Here is a 19939-nt window from a genome sequence, read left to right on the forward strand (position 1 = left end):
TCTGTATCCGTGTTGCGACTGCCCCCTTTATTCCATGGGCCACAATCTTGATGATAAGCCTACCATGCGGCACTTTATCAAACGCCTTTTGAAAGTCCGTATACACCACATCAACTGCATTGCCCTCATCGACCTCTCTGTTACCTCATGAAAAAACTCTCTCAGCTTAGTTAAACACAATTTGCCTTTAACAAATCCGTGCTGGCTTTCCCTAATCAATCCACACTCGTCCAAGTGACTGTTAATTCTGTCCCGGATTATCGTTTCTAAAAGTTTCCCCACCACTGAGGTTAAACTGACTGGCCTGTAGTTGCTGGGTTTATCCTTTTTTGAACAAGGGTGTAACATTTGCAATTCTCCAGTCCTCTGTCACCACCCCCGTATCTAAGGATGTTTGGAAGATTATGGCCAGTACCTCTGCAATTTCCACCCTTACTTCCCTCAGCAACCTGGGATGCATCCCATCCGGACCGGGTGGCTTATCTACTTTAAGTACAGCTAGTCTTTCAAGTACCTCTTCTTTATCAATTTTTAGCCCATCCAGTATCTCAACTATATCTTCCTTTACTGAGACTCTGGCAGCATCTTCTTCCTTGGTAAAGACAGATGCAAAGTACTGATTTAGTACCTCGGCCATGCCCTCTGCCTCCATGAGTAGATCTCCTTTATGGTCTCTAATCGGCCCCACCCCTCCTCTTACTACCCGTTCACTATTTACATGCCTCTAGAAGATTTTTGGATTCCCTTTTATGTTGGCCGCCAGTCTATTCCCATACTCTCTCTTTGCCCCTCTTATTTCCCTTTTCACTTCCCCTCTGAACTTTCCATATTCAGCCTGGTATCCGAGCAGGAAAGATCCAGGCTCCACCCCCGGCCTGTGCCGAGTGAGCTGATGTCACTGGGAGCAGCAGCAGGGGGCGCTTTAATTGTCCTTCGAGCCCCAGAACTGGGGAAAAATAAAATCAGCCAGTGCCAGGCTCAGCTCTGATTCAGAAGGTCGTGGGTTCGATCCAGTCCAGAGACTTCAGCCCACATAAGCCAAGCTGACACTCCAGTACCAGGACTGAGGGAGCGCCTCGCTGTCGGAGGGCCAGTACTGAGGGAGCGCTGCACCGTCGGAGGGTCAGTACTGAGGGAGTGCTGCACTGTCGGAGGGCCAGTACTGAGGGAGTGCTGCACTGTCGGAGGGTCAGTACTGAGGGAGTGCTGCACTGTCGGAGGGCCAGTACTGAGGGAGTGCTGCACTGTCGGAGGGCCAGTACTGAGGGAGTGCTGCACTGTCGGAGGGCCAGTACTGAGGGAGTGCTGCACCGTTGGAGGGTCAATACTGAGGGAGCGCTACACTGTCGGAGGGCCAGTACTGAGGGAGCGCTGCACCGTTGAAGGGTCAATACTGAGGGAGCGCTGCACTGTCGGAGGGCCAGTACTGAGGGAGCGCTGCACCGTTGGAGGGTCAGTACTGAGGGAGTGCTGCACTGTCGGAGGGCCAGTACTGAGAGAGCGCTGCACTGTCGGAGGGGCAGTACTGAGGGAGTGCTGCGCTGTCGGAGGGGCAGTACTGAGGGAGTGCTGCGCTGTCGGAGGGTCAGTACTGAGGGAGCGCTGCACTGTCGGAGAGCCAGTACTGAGGGAGCGCTGCACCGTTGGAGGGTCAGTACTGAGGGAGCGCTGCACCGTTGGAGGGTCAATACTGAGGGAGCGCTACACTGTCGGAGGGTCAGTACTGAGGGAGTGCTGCACTGTCGGAGGGCCAGTACTGAGGGAGTGCTGCACTGTCGGAGGGTCAGTACTGAGGGAGTGCTGCACTGTCGGAGGGCCAGTACTGAGGGAGTGCTGCACCGTTGGAGGGTCAATACTGAGGGAGCGCTACACTGTCGGAGGGCCAGTACTGAGGGAGCGCTGCACCGTTGGAGGGTCAATACTGAGGGAGCGCTGCACTGTCGGAGGGCCAGTACTGAGGGAGCGCTGCACCGTTGGAGGGTCAGTACTGAGGGAGTGCTGCACTGTCGGAGGGCCAGTACTGAGAGAGCGCTGCACTGTCGGAGGGGCAGTACTGAGGGAGCGCTGCGCTGTCGGAGGGGCAGTACTGAGGGAGTGCTGCGCTGTCGGAGGGTCAGTACTGAGGGAGCGCTGCACTGTCGGAGAGCCAGTACTGAGGGAGCGCTGCACCGTTGGAGGGTCAGTACTGAGGGAGTGCTGCACCGTTGGAGGGTCAGTACTGAGGGAGTGCTGCACTGTTGGAGGGGCAGTAATGAGGGAGCGCTGCACTGTCGGAGGGTCAGTACTGAGGGAGCGCTGCATTGTCGGAGGGGCAGTACTGAGGGAGTGCTGCACTGTCGGAGGGGCAGTAATGAGGGAGCGCTGCACTGTCGGAGGGGCAGTCTTTCGGATGAGACGTTAAACAGTCTACCCTCTCGGTCTCACATAAAAGATCCCATGGCACTATTCGAAGTGAGTTTGTAATCTCGTTTTGTGCCTGATTTCCATGGATCTCTGTCCCCAGGTGTGATGAGCAGCTTCCTTCAGGAGATGCAGAAAAAATGCCCTTGCTGTTCTGTGATCCTCTACCACCCTCTGGTGGTAAAGTGTCATCACAACAACCATTAAAAGAATATATTGCCAGGAGACCTGAATGTACAGATCGGGCCTTGTGTCATTTCAGAAACATTTCAAAGTGTTTCATGCTCCTATTTTCTATGTTTCTACATAAACGCAAGTCTTTCTTTCTTGTTTTCCAAAATCTGTTGAATTTAATGACGAGAATACTTTAACAGAAGCATCTTGAATTTATTGACACATTCCAGATGGATTCCGACATCAAAACAGCAATAAAACATTAAACAGAAGCAGCACCACATTCATCTCAGAGAAATCTTCCATTTTTTTGCCAATAGGTTTTAGCTGGTCTGCTGTTTAGAATCTTGAACTGGCCGTCAGACTGTGTAAAGAGTCAAAGAAAATATTTGAGAACATCGAAATATTCCAGGGGCTTTTCCCCCCACCCCCGATTTCCTCCCCTATTCTCCTGAAGGCGCTGTCTCCGTGTCGGGCTCGCGCTCTGGGTCTGCGCTGTCTCCGTGTCGGGCTCGCGCTCTGGGTCTGCACTGTCTCCGTGTCGGGCTCGCGCTCTGGGTCTGCGCTGTCTCCGTGTCGGGCTCGCGCTCTGGGTCTGCGCTGTCTCCGTGTCGGGCTCGCGCTCTGGGTCTGCGCTGTCTCCGTGTCGGGCTCGCGCTCTGGGTCTGCGCTGTCTCCGTGTCGGGCTCGCGTTCTGGGTCTGCGCTGTCTCCGTGTCGGGCTCGCGCTCTGGGTCTGCGCTGTCTCCGTGTCGGGCTCGCGCTCTGGGTCTGCACTGTCTCCGTGTCGGGCTCGCGCTCTGGGTCTGCGCTGTCTCCGTGTCGGGCTCGCGCTCTGGGTCTGCGCTGTCTCCGTGTCGGGCTCGCGCTCTGGGTCTGCGCTGTCTCCGTGTCGGGCTCGCGCTCTGGGTCTGCGCTGTCTCCGTGTCGGGCTCGCGTTCTGGGTCTGCGCTGTCTCCGTGTCGGGCTCGCGCTCTGGGTCTGCGCTGTCTCCGTGTCGGGCTCGCGCTCTGGGTCTGCGCTGTCTCCGTGTCGGGCTCGCACTCTGGGTCTGCGCTGTCTCCGTGTCGGGCTCGCGCTCTGGGTCTGTGCTGTCTGGCTCGCGCTCTGGGTCTGCGCTGTCTCCGTGTTAGGCTCACGCTCTGGGTCTGTGCTGTCTGGCTCGCGCTCTGGGTCTGCGCTGTCTCCGTGTTGGGCTCGCGCTCTGGGTCTGTGCTGCCTTGTTACTAGGCTTGTGCTCTGCGCCTGCGCTGTCTCTGTGTCGGGCTCGCACTGTGGGTCTGCGCTGTCTCCGTGTCGGGCTCGCGCTCTGGGTCTGCGCTGTCTCCGTGTCGGGCTCGCGCTCTGGGTCTGCGCTGTCTCCGTGTCGGGCTCGTGCTCTGAGCGTGCGCTGTCCCTCACCCTCGCGCACCTGGGCCTGGTGCCCGTCCTTCATGTACGAGCACGGGAGCGAGAGTCAGTGAGTGGGAAGGGGAGGGTATCGTAGTCCGTCCCCAACCTGTCCTCACCTAATGGGTGCACGTCTAGCAGAGGTCCCTGGAGCTGAGGCCTCTTCCTGGGACCGAGGGCATTGAGGGCAGGGAGCACCAGTGAGGGGCAGTGAGGGGAGAGGGGCCAGTTTTCAGGTTGACTGTGAGTACCCGTCTATTCCGATGATACAATGGGACTACAGCAATATCTGGGGGAGTGACAATCGTCAGCAGATAATATAAATATAATCTGATCTCCCAGGGTTGATGCTCTACCTCAGATTCTGGCCTTGGATAGTTGGAAACGGCCAATTCGATCCATCGGGAAATCGATCCGTCTCCTGCGAACATCAGGAAATTTCCTAAAAGGAACGATAAAAAAATGAAAGGATTGGGCTGCTTCCTCGATAAACAGCGAGAAAACATCAAACCTGGTCCGAGCTCCTGAATCCAGTCCCACTGCCCCACCGGGTTAGTTCACTAACCAATCCCGAGGCCACGGCCAAGCTAATATTACCAGGGTCACACTCTGGGACAGAGGGTCAGACACTGTCCTCTCACACTCTGGGACAGTGGGTCAGACACTGTCCTTTCACACTCTGGGACAGAGGGTCAGACACTGTCCTTTCACACTCTGGGACAGAGGGTCAGACACTGTCCTTTCACACTCTGGGACAGAGGGTCAGACACTGTCCTTTCACACTCTGGGACAGTGGGTCAGACACTGTCCTTTCACACTCTGGGACAGAGGGTCAGACACTGTCCTTTCACACTCTGGGACAGAGGGTCAGACACTGTCCTTTCAACCTCTGGGACAGAGGGTCAGACACTGTCCTTTCACACTCTGGGACAGAGGGTCAGACACTGTCCTTTCACACTCTGGGACAGAGGGTCAGACACTGTCCTTTCACACTCTGGGACAGAGGGTCAGACACTGTCCTTTCACACTCTGGGACAGAGGGTCAGACACTGTCCTTTCACACTCTGGGACAGAGGGTCAGACACTGTCCTTTCAACCTCTGGGACAGAGAGTCAGACACTGTCCTTTCAACCTCTGGGACAGAGGGTCAGACACTGTCCTTTCAACCTCTGGGACAGAGGGTCAGACACTGTCCTTTCAACCTCTGGGACAGAGGGTCAGACACTGTCCTTTCAACCTCTGGGACAGAGGGTCAGACACTGTCCTTTCAACCTCTGGGACAGAGGGTCAGACACTGTCCTTTCACACTCTGGGACAGAGGGTCAGACACTGTCCTTTCACACTCTGGGACAGAGGGTCAGACACTGTCCTTTCACACTCTGGGACAGAGGGTCAGACACTGTCCTTTCACACTCTGGGACAGAGGGTCAGACACTGTCCTTTCACACTCTGGGACAGAGGGTCAGACACTGTCCTTTCAACCTCTGGGACAGAGGGTCAGACACTGTCCTTTCACACTCTGGGACAGAGGGTCAGACACTGTCCTTTCACACTCTGGGACAGAGGGTCAGACACTGTCCTTTCACACTCTGGGACAGAGGGTCAGACACTGTCCTTTCAACCTCTGGGACAGAGGGTCAGACACTGTCCTTTCAACCTCTGGGACAGAGGGTCAGACACTGTCCTTTCAACCTCTGGGACAGAGGGTCAGACACTGTCCTTTCACACTCTGGGACAGAGGGTCAGACACTGTCCTTTCACACTCTGGGACAGAGGGTCAGACACTGTCCTTTCACACTCTGGGACAGAGGGTCAGACACTGTCCTTTCACACTCTGGGACAGAGGGTCAGACACTGTCCTTTCAACCTCTGGGACAGAGGGTCAGACACTGTCCTTTCACACTCTGGGACAGAGGGTCAGACACTGTCCTTTCACACTCTGGGACAGAGGGTCAGACACTGTCCTTTCACACTCCGGGACAGAGGGTCAGACACTGTCCTTTCACACTCTGGTACAGAGTGCAGGCACTGTCCTTTCACACTCTGGGACAGAGGGTCAGACACTGTCCTTTCACACTCTGGGACAGAGGGTCAGACACTGTCCTTTCACGCTCTGGGACAGAGGGTCAGACACTGTCCTTTCACGCTCTGGGACAGAGGGTCAGACACTGTCCTTTCACACTCTGGGACAGAGGGTCAGACACTGTCCTTTCACACTCTGGGACAGAGGGTCAGACACTGTCCTTTCACACTCTGGGACAGTGGGTCAGACACTGTCCTTTCACACTCTGGGACAGTGGGTCAGACAGTGTCCTTTCACACTCTGGGACAGTGGGTCAGACAGTGTCCTTTCACACTCTGGGACAGAGGGTCAAACACTGTCCTTTCACACTCTGAGACAGAGGGTCAGGCACTGTCCTTTCACACTCTGGGACAGAGTGCAGGCACTGTCCTTTCACACTCTGGGACAGAGGGTCAGACACTGTCCTTTCACACTCTGGGACAGAGGGTCAGACACTGTCCTTTCACACTCTGGGACAGAGGGTCAGCCACTGTCATTTCACACTCTGGGACAGAGGGTCAGACACTGTCCTTTCACACTCTGGGACAGAGGGTCAGACACTGTCCTTTCACACTCTGGGACAGAGGGTCAGACGCTGTCCTTTCACACTCTGGGACGGTGGGTCAGACGCTGTCCTTTCACACTCTGGGACAGTGGGTCAGACACTGTCCTTTCACCCTCTGGGACAGAGGGTCAGACACTGTCCTTTCACACTCTGGGACAGAGGGTCAGACACTGTCCTTTCACACTCTGGGACAGAGGGTCAGACACTGTCCTTTCACACTCTGGGACAGTGGGTCAGACACTGTCCTCTCACACTCTGGGACAGAGTGCAGGCACTGTCCTTTCACACTCTGGGACAGAGGGTCAGACACTGTCCTCTCACACTCTGGGACAGAGTGCAGGCACTGTCCTTTCACACTCTGGGACAGAGGGTCAGACACTGTCCTTTCACACTCTGGGACAGTGGGTCAGACACTGTCCTCTCACACTCTGGGACAGAGTGCAGGCACTGTCCTTTCACACTCTGGGACAGAGGGTCAGACACTGTCCTTTCACACTCTGGGACAGAGTGCAGGCACTGTCCTTTCACACTCTGGGACAGAGGGTCAGACACTGTCCTTTCACACTCTGGGACAGAGGGTCAGACACTGTCCTTTCACACTCTGGGACAGAGGGTCAGACACTGTCCTTTCACACTCTGGGACAGTGGGTCAGACACTGTCCTCTCACACTCTGGGACAGAGTGCAGGCACTGTCCTTTCACACTCTGGGACAGAGGGTCAGACACTGTCCTCTCACACTCTGGGACAGAGTGCAGGCACTGTCCTTTCACACTCTGGGACAGAGGGTCAGACACTGTCCTTTCACACTCTGGGACAGTGGGTCAGACACTGTCCTCTCACACTCTGGGACAGAGTGCAGGCACTGTCCTTTCACACTCTGGGACAGAGGGTCAGACACTGTCCTTTCACACTCTGGGACAGAGTGCAGGCACTGTCCTTTCACACTCTGGGACAGAGGGTCAGACACTGTCCTCTCACACTCTGGGACAGAGGGTCAGACACTGTCCTTTCACACTCTGGGACAGAGGGTCAGACACTGTCCTTTCACACTCTGGGACAGTGGGTCAGACACTGTCCTCTCACACTCTGGGACAGAGGGTCAGACACTGTCCTTTCACACTCTGGGACAGTGGGTCAGACACTGTCCTTTCACACTCTGGGACAGTGGGTCAGACAGTGTCCTTTCACACTCTGGGACAGTGGGTCAGACAGTGTCCTTTCACACTCTGGGACAGAGGGTCAAACACTGTCCTTTCACACTCTGAGACAGAGGGTCAGGCACTGTCCTTTCACACTCTGGGACAGAGTGCAGGCACTGTCCTTTCACACTCTGGGACAGAGGGTCAGACACTGTCCTTTCACACTCTGGGACAGAGGGTCAGACACTGTCCTTTCACACTCTGGGACAGAGGGTCAGACACTGTCATTTCACACTCTGGGACAGAGGGTCAGACACTGTCCTTTCACACTCTGGGACAGAGGGTCAGACACTGTCCTTTCACACTCTGGGACAGAGGGTCAGACGCTGTCCTTTCACACTCTGGGACGGTGGGTCAGACGCTGTCCTTTCACACTCTGGGACAGTGGGTCAGACACTGTCCTTTCACCCTCTGGGACAGAGGGTCAGACACTGTCCTTTCACACTCTGGGACAGAGGGTCAGACACTGTCCTTTCACACTCTGGGACAGAGGGTCAGACACTGTCCTTTCACACTCTGGGACAGTGGGTCAGACACTGTCCTCTCACACTCTGGGACAGAGTGCAGGCACTGTCCTTTCACACTCTGGGACAGAGGGTCAGACACTGTCCTCTCACACTCTGGGACAGAGTGCAGGCACTGTCCTTTCACACTCTGGGACAGAGGGTCAGACACTGTCCTTTCACACTCTGGGACAGTGGGTCAGACACTGTCCTCTCACACTCTGGGACAGAGTGCAGGCACTGTCCTTTCACACTCTGGGACAGAGGGTCAGACACTGTCCTTTCACACTCTGGGACAGAGTGCAGGCACTGTCCTTTCACACTCTGGGACAGAGGGTCAGACACTGTCCTCTCACACTCTGGGACAGAGGGTCAGACACTGTCCTTTCACACTCTGGGACAGAGGGTCAGACACTGTCCTTTCACACTCTGGGACAGTGGGTCAGACACTGTCCTCTCACACTTTGGGACAGAGTGCAGGCACTGTCCTTTCACACTCTGGGACAGAGGGTCAGACACTGTCCTCTCACACTCTGGGACAGAGGGTCAGACACTGTCCTTTCACACTCTGGGACAGAGGGTCAGACACTGTCCTTTCACACTCTGGGACAGAGTGCAGGCACTGTCCTTTCACACTCTGGGACAGAGGGTCAGACACTGTCCTCTCACACTCTGGGACAGAGGGTCAGACACTGTCCTTTCACACTCTGGGACAGAGGGTCAGACACTGTCCTTTCACACTCTGGGACAGAGGGTCAGACACTGTCCTTTCACACTCTGGGACAGAGGGTCAGACACTGTCCTTTCACACTCTGGGACAGAGGGTCAGACACTGTCCTTTCACACTCTGGGACAGAGGGTCAGACACTGAAATAATCTGAACAGCTCCACACTGTCCATTTTGTTCTATTCATTCTCGGGATGTCGGTTTCGCTGGCAAGGCCGGCATTTATTGCCCTCAAAAGGTGGCTGTGGGCCTTCTTTGCGAATCTGAATAACTTGCTTGGTCTCTTCAGAGGGCTGTTAAGAATCAGCCACTTGATGTAGGCCCAGACCGGGTAAGGACGGCGGGCTCCCTTCCCTAAAGGACATCAGTGAAACAGTTTCACTGTCACTTTTACTGAGACAGCCCCACAAGTGATCAATTTCACTGCTTTCCACGAGTGGGATTTACAATCTCTGGGTTGCTGGTCGAGTACAAGAAGCCAATACCCTCGGAGACCTGGACTGGGTCTAGGAACGTAGGAACAGGAGGAGGCCATTCAGCCCCTCGAGCCTGCTCCAACATTCAATCAGATCATGGCTGATCTGTACCTCAACTCCATTTACCCGCCTTTGCTCCGTATCCCATGATAAATCTTTTGATCTCAGTCTCAGTGTCTTCTCTTTCTACCGAGCACCAACCCAACTCACCCCTTCAATATTGCTCGAGTGTTTGCTGGTGTTTCAACGATGGGGTTTTTTAAACTTCACACTGGGTTTTCTGGCACAGAATGATCTCATTTTTGGCATCCATTTCTCTCTGGCACCTCACCAATGACCATTCTTCCCACGTGTGCCTCAACACTGAGTGCCTGTGGCTACAGGTCAAAGCAGAAGACCAGTCTGATATCCACATTATTCAATTGGAGACACTAACCAGGAGTAGGAGCGTTGGCTGAATTTTATCTACCCTACCACAGGAACTAATTTAAATTAGTCTCGCCCCTCCCAATCTCTGTAACCAACTCCTGTCCTACAACCCTCCAGGAACTCTGTGTTTCTCCAATTCTGGCCTCTTGTGCAACCCCCACTCCAATGGCCCCACTATTGGAAGCCGTGCCTTCAGCTTTCTAGGCCCTAAGCTCTGGAATTCCCATCCTAAACCTCTCCTCCTCTCCACCTCTCTCTCCTCCACTCTTTGGCCAGGCTTACAGTCACCCCTCCTCCTTCGTTGGCTCGTTGTCGATTTTTGTCTGATTATGCTTCTGTGAAGTGCCTTGGGACATTTGTTGTTGAAATTGCAGCCCCACAGTTACCCTGGGCTGGCATTCACTAAACTCAGTGCAGACCAGGGGTAGCCAGAGGTAAATTCACAAAGTGAGGCATCAGGGGATGGTTGGAAGCAGCTTTTTGAAGAATAAATCCTCGCGAAATCGGAGCAGGAGTTGGCCATACGGCCCCTCGAGCCTGCTCCGCCATTCAATCAGATCATGGCTGATCTTCGACCTCAACTCCACTTTCCCGCCTGATCCCCATATCCCTTGATTCCCTTAGAGTCCAAAAATCTATCGATCCCAGCTGTGAATATACTCAATGACTCAGCATCCACAGCCCTCTGGGGTAGAGAATTCCAAAGATTCACAACCCTCTGAGTGAAGAAATTCCTCCTCATCTCAGTATTAAATGGCCGACCCCTTATCCTGAGACTATGCCCCCTAGTTCTAGACTCTCCAGCCATGGGAAACAACCTCTCAGCATCTACCCTGTCAAGCCATCTCAGAATCTTATATGTTTCAATGAAATCACCTCTCATTCCTCTAAACTCCAGGCCTATTCTACTCAATCACTCCTCATAGGACAACCCTCTCATCCCAGGAATCAATCTAGTGAACCTTCGTTTCAATGCCTCTAATGCAAGTATATCCTTCCTTAGGTAAGGAGATCAAAACTGTTTATAGTACTCCAGGTGAGGTCTCACCAAAGCCCTGTAGAATTCTAGCAACACTTCCCTACTTTTGTGCTCCAACCCCCTTTGCAATAAAGGCCATCATGCCAGTTTTTTTATTTGTTCATGGGATGTGGGCGTCGCTGGCGAGGCCGGCATTTATTGCCCATCCCTAATTGCCCTCGAGAAGGTGGTAGTGAGCCGCCTTCTTGAACCGCTGCAGTCCATGTGGTGAAGGTTCTCCCACAGTGCTGTTAGGAAGGGAGTTCCAGGATTTTGACCCAGCGACGATGAAGGAACGGCGATATATTTCCAAGTCGGGATGGTGTGTGACTTGGAGGGGAACGTGCAGGTGGTGTTGATCCCATGTACCTGCTTCCCTTGTCCTTCTAGGTGGTAGAGGTCGCGGGTTTGGGAGGTGCTGTCAAAGAAGCCTTGGCGAGTTGCTGCAGTGCATCCTGTGGATGGTACACACTGCAGCCACAGTGCGCCGGTGGTGAAGGGAGTGAATGTTTAGGGTGGTGGATGGGGTGCCAATCAAGCGGGCTGCTTTGTCCTGGATGGTGTCGAGCTTCTTGAGTGTTGTTGGAGCTGCACTCATCCAGGCAAGTGGAGAGTATTCCATCACACTCCTGACTTGTGCCTTGTAGATGGTGGAAAGGCTTTGGGGAGTCAGGAGGTGAGTCACTCGCCACAGAATACCCAGCCTCTGACCTGCTCTTGTAGCCACAGTATTTATATGGCTGGTCCAGTTAACTTTCTGGTCAATGGTGACCCCCAGAATGTTGATTGTGGGGGATTCGGCAATGGTAATGCTGTTGAATGTCAAGGGGAGGTGGTTAGACTCTCTCTTGTTGGAGATGTCAATTGTAAACAATTTTACAACACCAAGTTATAGTCCAGCAATTTTATTTTAAATTCACAAGCTTTCGGAGGCTACCTCCTTCCTCAGGTGAACGATGTGGATTTCCACATCGTTCACCTGAGGAAGGAGGTAGCCTCCGAAAGCTTGTGAATTTAAAATAAAATTGCTGGACTATAACTTGGTGTTGTAAAATTGTTTACAATTGTCAACCCCAGTCCATCACCGGCATCTCCACATTGTTGGAGATGGTCATTGCCTGGCACTTGTCTGGCGCGAATGTTACTTGCCACTTATCAGCCCAAGCCGGGATGTTGTCCAGGTCTTGCTGCATGTGGGCACGGACTGCTTCATTATCTGAGGGGTTGCGAATGGAACTGAACACTGTGCAATCATCAGCGAACATCCCTTTTTCTGACCTTATGATGGAGGGAAGGTCATTGATGAAGCAACTGAAGATGGTTGGGCCAAGGACACTGCCCTGAGGAACTCCTGCAGCAATGTCCTGGGGTTGAGATGATTGGCCTCCAACAACCACTACCATCTTCCTTTGTGCTAGGTATGACTCCAGCCACTGGAGAGTTTTCCCCCTGATTCCCATTGACTTCAATTTTACTGGGGCTCCTTGGTGCCACACTCGGTCAAATGCTGCCTTGATGTCAAGGGCAGTCACTCTCACCTCACCTCTGGAATTCAGCTCTTTTGCCCTTGTTTGGACCAAGGCTGTAATGAGGTCTGGAGCCGAGTGGTCCTGGCGGAACCCAAACTGAGCATCGGTGAGCAGGTTATTGGTGAGTAAGTGCCGCTTGATAGCACTGTCGACGACACCTTCCATCACTTTGCTGATGGTTGAGAGTGGACTGATGGGGCGGTAATTGGCTGGATTAGATTTGTCCTGCTTTTTGTGGACAGGACATACTTGGGCAATTTTCCACATTGTCGGGTAGATGCCAGTGTTGTAGCTGTACTGGAACAGCTTGGTTAGAGGCACAACTAGTTCTGGAGCACAAGTCTTCAGCACTACAGCTGGGATGTTGTCGGGGCCCATAACTTTTGCTGTATCCAGTGCACTCAGCCGTTTCTTGATATCACGTGGAGTGAATCGAATTGGCTGAAGACTGGCTTCTGTGATGGTGGTGATATCGGGAGGAGGCCGAGATGGATCATCCACTCGGCACTTCTGGCTGAAGATGGTTGCAAACGCTTCAGCCTTGTCTTTTGCACTCACATGCTGGATTCTGCCATCATTGAGGATGGGGATGTTTACAGAGCCTCCTCCTCCCGTTAGTTGTTTAATTGTCCACCACCATTCACGACTGGATGTGGCAGGACTGCAGAGCTTTGATCTGATCCGTTGGTTGTGGAATCGCATAGCTCCGTCTATAGCATGCTGCTTCCGCTGTTTAGCATGCATGTCGTCCTGAGTTGTAGCTTCACCAGGTTGGCACCTCATTTTTAGGTACGCCTGGTGCTGCTCCTGGCATGCTCTTCTACACTCCTCATTGAATCAGGGTTGATTCCCTTGCTTGTTGGTAATGGTAGAGTGAGGAATATGCCGGGCCATGAGGTTACAGATTGTGCTGGAATACAATTCTGCTGCTGCTGATGGCCCACAGCGCCTCATGGATGCCCAGTTTTGAGCTGCTAGATCTGTTCTGAATCTATCCCATTTAGCACGGTGATAGTGCCACACAACACGTTGGATGGTGTCCTCAGTGCGAAGACGGGACTTCGTCTCCATGAGGACCGTGCGGTGGTCACTCCTACCAATACTGTCATGGACAGATGCATTTGCGACAGGTAGATTGGTGAGGACGAGGTCAAGTAAGTTTTTCCCTCGTGTTGGTTCGCTCACCACCTGCCGCAGGCCCAGTCTAGCAGCTATGTCCTTCAGGACTCGGCCAGCTCGGTCAGTAGTGGTGCTACCGAGCCACTCTTGGTGATTTGCCTTCCTAAATGCCTGCTGTACCTGCGTGTTAACTTTCTGTGTTTCATGTAGAAGGACACCCAAATCCCTCTGAACACCAAAGGTGATGAAAGACTCACCGCTGTTTGGCCTTGATGATTTTGGGCTTGGAAAAGGTCTTGCTCAAACGGAATGCTCTCCTCTTCCTTTTCTTCACCGTGGCATCATTCCGAGGAGCAGTGAGGTGCTTGAGGAGGGGAAACCAGGCTGACGGACCCGAGTCGTTCCCTTCCACAGACATTAATATCGGGGCTTCCTCGACCCCAGGAGAGAGATCTGAGGACTGAAAAGGGTTAACTCTATGAAGAGCAGATCTCAGCCAGGTCCCGGAACAATTAATTTCTCATTTGTATTTGTTCTACGTGAATACACAAAGGCATATTTCATACTTGCAAAAAGAGTAAAATTAAAAACAAAACTTGACTGAAAATGTTCGCCTCCGAAAAGCTAAGAAAAATACTTTAGAGGAAAGAAAGACTTGCATTCATATCGTGCCTTTGATGACCTCAGGACATCCCAAATTGCTTTAAAGCCAATAAGCCATTTTTGAAATGTCGTCACTGTTGTAATGTAGGAAACACAGCAGCCAATTTGCACACAGCAAGATCCCACAAACAGCAATGTGATAATGACCAGATAATACGTTTTTAGTGATGTTGATTGAGGGATAAATATTGGCCCAGGACACCGGGGAGAACTCCCCTGCCCCTAGAATCTTCTGCAAAGATTTATTTAAAGGCAATTTTTAAAAAATATTCAATTTTTAACGATTTCCTTTCACCTATGTCCCCCAGTTTGTTTCCCGAAGCCACAGCTTCTCACTGGAATTTCGTGTCAGCTCTGGTTCAGTTGGCAGCACTTTCACCTCTGAATCAGCAGATTGTGGGTTCAAGTTCCCTCTCCAGACACTTGAGCTCCTTAACCTAGGCTGACGCTCCCCGTGGAGTACTGAAGGAGTGCTGCACCGTCAGAGGTGCCGTCTTTTGGATGAGACGTTAAACAGAGGCCCCGTCTGCCCTGCAAGTGGATGTAAAAGATCCCACGGCCACTATTTGAAGAAGAGCAGGGGAGGTCTCCCCGGGACCAATATTTAGCCCTCAACCAACATCACTAAACAGATTATCTGGTCATTATCACATTGCTGTTTGTGGGATCTTGCTGTGCACAAATTAGCTGCCACCTTTCCGACATTACAACAGTGACTACACTTCAAAAATGAAGTGCTTTGGGACATCCTGAGGTCATGGAAGGCGCTATATAAATGCAAGTCTTTCTTTCTTTGCAGTTATACAGGCACCAGCTTCTCTCCGACCCGATGTCCAAGTTCTCGTTCATCGCACCCGAGTCGAGACAGTGAATGTCAGCAGGTCATTGGTAGTCAGGGTATCAGCCGTGCCCGATCCTGTCCTCAACCAATGTCGACACCAACATTTCCAGCAGGAGGCAGTGCAGAGCGATCAGCAGCAGGAACCCTGGCTGATCATCTCTCAACCCCACAGGCACTGCAACCAACTCCTGCCCGACCGCAGCGGGACAATTTGTTACAGCTCTGGGACTGAACCGAATACTTCACTGTGGCTCAGAACTACACCACACACTGCGCGCTCTCTAATTATATCCACACACTGCGCTCTCTCTATTTATATCCACGCACTGCGCTCTCTCTATTTATATCCACGCACTGGGTGCTCTCTAATTATATACACCACACTGCGCTCCCTCGATTTATATACACACACTGCGCTCTCTCTATTTATATACACTCACTGCACTCCCTCTATTTATATACACACACTGCGCTCTCTCTATTTATATGCACTCACTGCACTCCCTCTATTTATATACACACACTGCGCTCTCTCTATTTATATACACACACGGCGCTCTCTCTATTTATATACACTCACTGCACTCCCTCTATTTATATACACACACTGCGCTCTCTCTATTTATATACACACACTGCGCTCTCTCTATTTATATACACTCACTGCACTCCCTCTATTTATATACACCACGCACTGCGCTCTCTCTATTTATATACACCACACACTGCGCTCTCCCTATTTATATGCACACACTGCGCGCTCTCTAATTATATCCACACACTGCACTCCCTCTATTTATATACACCACGCACTGCGCTCTCTCTATTTATATACACCACACACTGCGCTCTCCCTATTTATATGCACACACTGCGCGCTCTCTAATTATATCCACACTCTGCGCTCTCTCTATTTATATGCACACACTGCGCTCTCTCTATTTATATACACCACGCACTGCGCTCTCTCTATTTATATGCACACACTGCGCTCTCTCTATTTATATACACCACGCACTGCGCTCTCTCTATTTATATGCACACACTGCGCTCTCTCTATTTATATACACCACGCACTGCGCTCTCTCTATTTATATGCACACACTGCGCTCTCTCTATTTATATGCACACACTGCGCTCTCTCTATTTATATGCACCACACACTGCGCTCTCTCTATTTATATGCACCACACACTGCGCTCTCTCTATTTATATGCACTCACTGCGCTCTCTCCATTTATATCCACACACTGCGCTCTCTCTATTTATATACGCCACACTCTGCGCTCTCTCTATTTATATGCACCACACACTGCGCTCTCTCTATTTATATGCACTCACTGCGCTCTCTCCATTTATATCCACACACTGCGCTCTCTCTATTTATATGCACCACACACTGCGCTCTCTCTATTTATATGCACTCACTGCGCTCTCTCCATTTATATCCACACACTGCGCTCTCTCTATTTATATACACCACACACTGCGCTCTCTCTATTTATATACGCCACACACTGCGCTCTCTCTATTTATATACGCCACACACTGCGCTCTCTCTATTTATATGCACACACTGCGCTCTCTCTATTTATATTCGCCACGCACTGCGCTCTCTCTATTTATATGCACACACTGCGCTCTCTCTATTTATATTCGCCACGCACTGCGCTCTCTCTATTTATATGCACACACTGCGCTCTCTCTATTTATATTCGCCACGCACTGCGCTCTCTCTATTTATATGCACACACTGTGCTCTCTCTATTTATATACGCCACACACTGCGCTCTCTCTATTTATATACACACACTGTGCTCTCTCTATTTATATACGCCACACACTGCGCTCTCTCCATTTATATTCGCCACACACTGCGCTCTCTCCATTTATATACGCCACGCACTGCGCTCTCTCTATTTATATACACACACTGCGCTCTCTCTATTCATATTCGCCACACAATGCGCTCTCTCTATTTATATACACCACACACTGCGCTCTCTCTATTTATATACACCACACACTGCGCTCTCCCTAGTCATATACACACACTGCGCTCTCTCTATTTATATACACCACGCACTGCGCTCTCTCTATGTATATCCACAAACTGCGCTCTCTCTATTTATATGCACACACTCCGCTCTCTCTATTTATATACACCGCTCTCTCTATTTATAGACACGCACTGCGCTCTCTCTAGTTATATACACACACTGCGCTCTCTCTATTTATATGCACCACACACTGCGCTCTCTCTATTTAGATACAGCACGCACTGCGCTCTCTCTAGTTATATACACACACTGCGCTCTCTCTATTTAGATACAGCACGCACTGCGCTCTCTCTAGTTATATACACAAAATGCGCTCTCTCTATTTATATGCACACACTCCGCTCTCTCTATTTATATACGCCACACACTGCGCTCTCTCTATTTATATACACACACTGCGCTCTCTCAAGCTATATACACTACGCACTGCGATCTCTCGAGTTATATACACACACTGCGCTCCCTCTATTTATATACACACACTGCGCTCTCTCTATTTATATACGCCACACTCTGCGCTCTCTCCATTTATATTCGCCACGCACTGCGCTCTCTCTATTTATATACACCACACACTGCGCTCTCTCTATTTATATGCACAACGCACTGCGCTCCCTCTATTTATATACACACACTGCGCTCTCTCCATTTATATACGCCACACTCTGCGCTCTCTCCATTTATATACACCACACTGCGCTCTCTCCATTTATATTCGCCACACACTGCGCTCTCTCTATTTATATTCGCCACACACTGCGCTCTCTCTATTTATATTCGCCACACACTGCGCTCTCCCGAGTTATATACACCACGCACTGCGCTCTCTCTATTTATATCCACAAACTGCGCTCTCTCTATTTATATGCACACACTGGGCTCTCTCTATTTATATGCACTCACTGCGCTCTCTCCATTTATATCCACACACTGCGCTCTCTCTATTTATATACACCACACACTGCGCTCTCTCGATTTATATACACCACACACTGCGCTCTCTCGATTTATATACACCACACACTGCGCTCTCTCTATTTATGTGCACACACTGCGCTCTCCCTATTTATATGCACACACTGCGCTCTCTCTATTTATATGCACACACTGCGCTCTCTCTATTTATATACACCACGCACTGCGCTCTCTCTATTTATATACGTCACACACTTTGCTCTCTCAATTTATATGCATCACACACTGCGCTCTCTCTATTTATAGACACGCACTGCGCTCTCTCTATTTATATACACCACACACTGCGCTCTCTCTATTTATATGCACACACTGCGCTCTCTCTATTTATGTGCACACACTGCGCTCTCTCTATTTATGTGCACACACTGCGCTCTCTCTATTTATGTGCACACACTGCGCTCTCTCTATTTATGTGCACACACTGCGCTCTCTCTATTTATGTGCACACACTGCGCTCTCTCTATTTATGTGCACACACTGCGCTCTCTCTATTTATGTGCACACACTGCGCTCTCTCTATTTATGTGCACACACTGAGCTCTCTCTATTTATGTGCACACACTGCGCTCTCTCTATTTATGTGCACACACTGCGCTCTCTCTATTTATGTGCACACACTGCGCTCTCTCTATTTATGTGCACACACTGCGCTCTCTCTATTTATGTGCACACACTGCGCTCTCTCTATTTATGTGCACACACTGCGCTCTCTCTATTTATGTGCACACACTGCGCTCTCTCTATTTATGTGCACACACTGCGCTCTCTCTATTTATGTGCACACACTGCGCTCTCTCTATTCATGTGCACACACTGCGCTCTCTCTATTCATGTGCACACACTGCGCTCTCTCTATTCATGTGCACACACTGCGCTCTCTCTATTTATGTGCACACACTGCGCTCTCTCTATTTATGTGCACACACTGCGCTCTCTCTATTTATGTGCACATGCTGCGCTCTCTCTATTTATGTGCACACACTGCGCTCTCTCTATTTATGTGCACACACTGCGCTCTCTCTATTTATGTGCACACACTGCGCTCTCTTTTTTTTATGCACACACTGCGCTCTCTCTATTTATATACACCCCACACTGCGCTCTCTCTATTTATATGCACTCACTGCGCTCTCTCTATTTATATGCACCACACACTGCGCTCTCTCTATTTATATGCACACACTGCGCTCTCTCTATTTATGTGCACACACTGCGCTCTCTCTATTTATGTGCACACACTGCGCTCTCCCTATTTATGTGCACACACGGCGCTCTCTCTATTTATGTGCACACACTGCGCTCTCTCTATTTATGTGCACACACTGCGCTCTCTTTTTTTTATGCACACACTGCGCTCTCTCTATTTATATACACCCCACACTGCGCTCTCTCTATTTATATGCACCACACACTGCGCCCTCTCTATTTATATGCACACACTGCGCTCTCTCTATTTATATGCACACACTGCGCTCTCTCTATTTATATGCACACACTGCGCTCTCTCTATTTATATGCACACACTGCGCTCTCTCTATTTATATGCACACACTGCGCTCTCTCTATTTATATGCACACACTGCGCTCTCTCTATTTATGTGCACACACTGCGCTCTCTCTATTTATGTGCACACACTGCGCTCTCCCTATTTATGTGCACACACTGCGCTCTCTCTATTTATGTGCACACACTGCGCTCTCTCTATTTATGTGCACACACTGCGCTCTCTTTTTTTTATGCACACACTGCGCTCTCTCTATTTATATACACCCCACACTGCGCTCTCTCTATTTATATGCACCACAC

General features: G+C 51.0%; 1 protein-coding gene across 2 annotated transcripts in view; it reads right to left on the bottom strand.

Moving 5' to 3' along the window:
* Window positions 1-2761: 2761 nt before the first annotated feature.
* LOC137331220 (zinc finger protein 436-like) overlaps window positions 2762-19939 on the bottom strand; it is a 74788-nt gene continuing 57610 nt past the window's right edge. For both annotated transcript variants that reach the window (XR_010965402.1, XR_010965403.1), the window contains 3 exons: window positions 13848-14050; window positions 4319-4404; window positions 2762-2938 (listed from right to left, as the gene is read on the bottom strand). The gene's annotated coding sequence lies outside the window, so the exon portion shown is untranslated. The remainder of the gene's footprint in view (window positions 2939-4318; window positions 4405-13847; window positions 14051-19939) is intronic.

Source organism: Heptranchias perlo, chromosome 13 (genome assembly GCF_035084215.1).
Source record: "Heptranchias perlo isolate sHepPer1 chromosome 13, sHepPer1.hap1, whole genome shotgun sequence".
Taxonomy (NCBI): Eukaryota; Metazoa; Chordata; class Chondrichthyes; order Hexanchiformes; family Hexanchidae; genus Heptranchias; species Heptranchias perlo.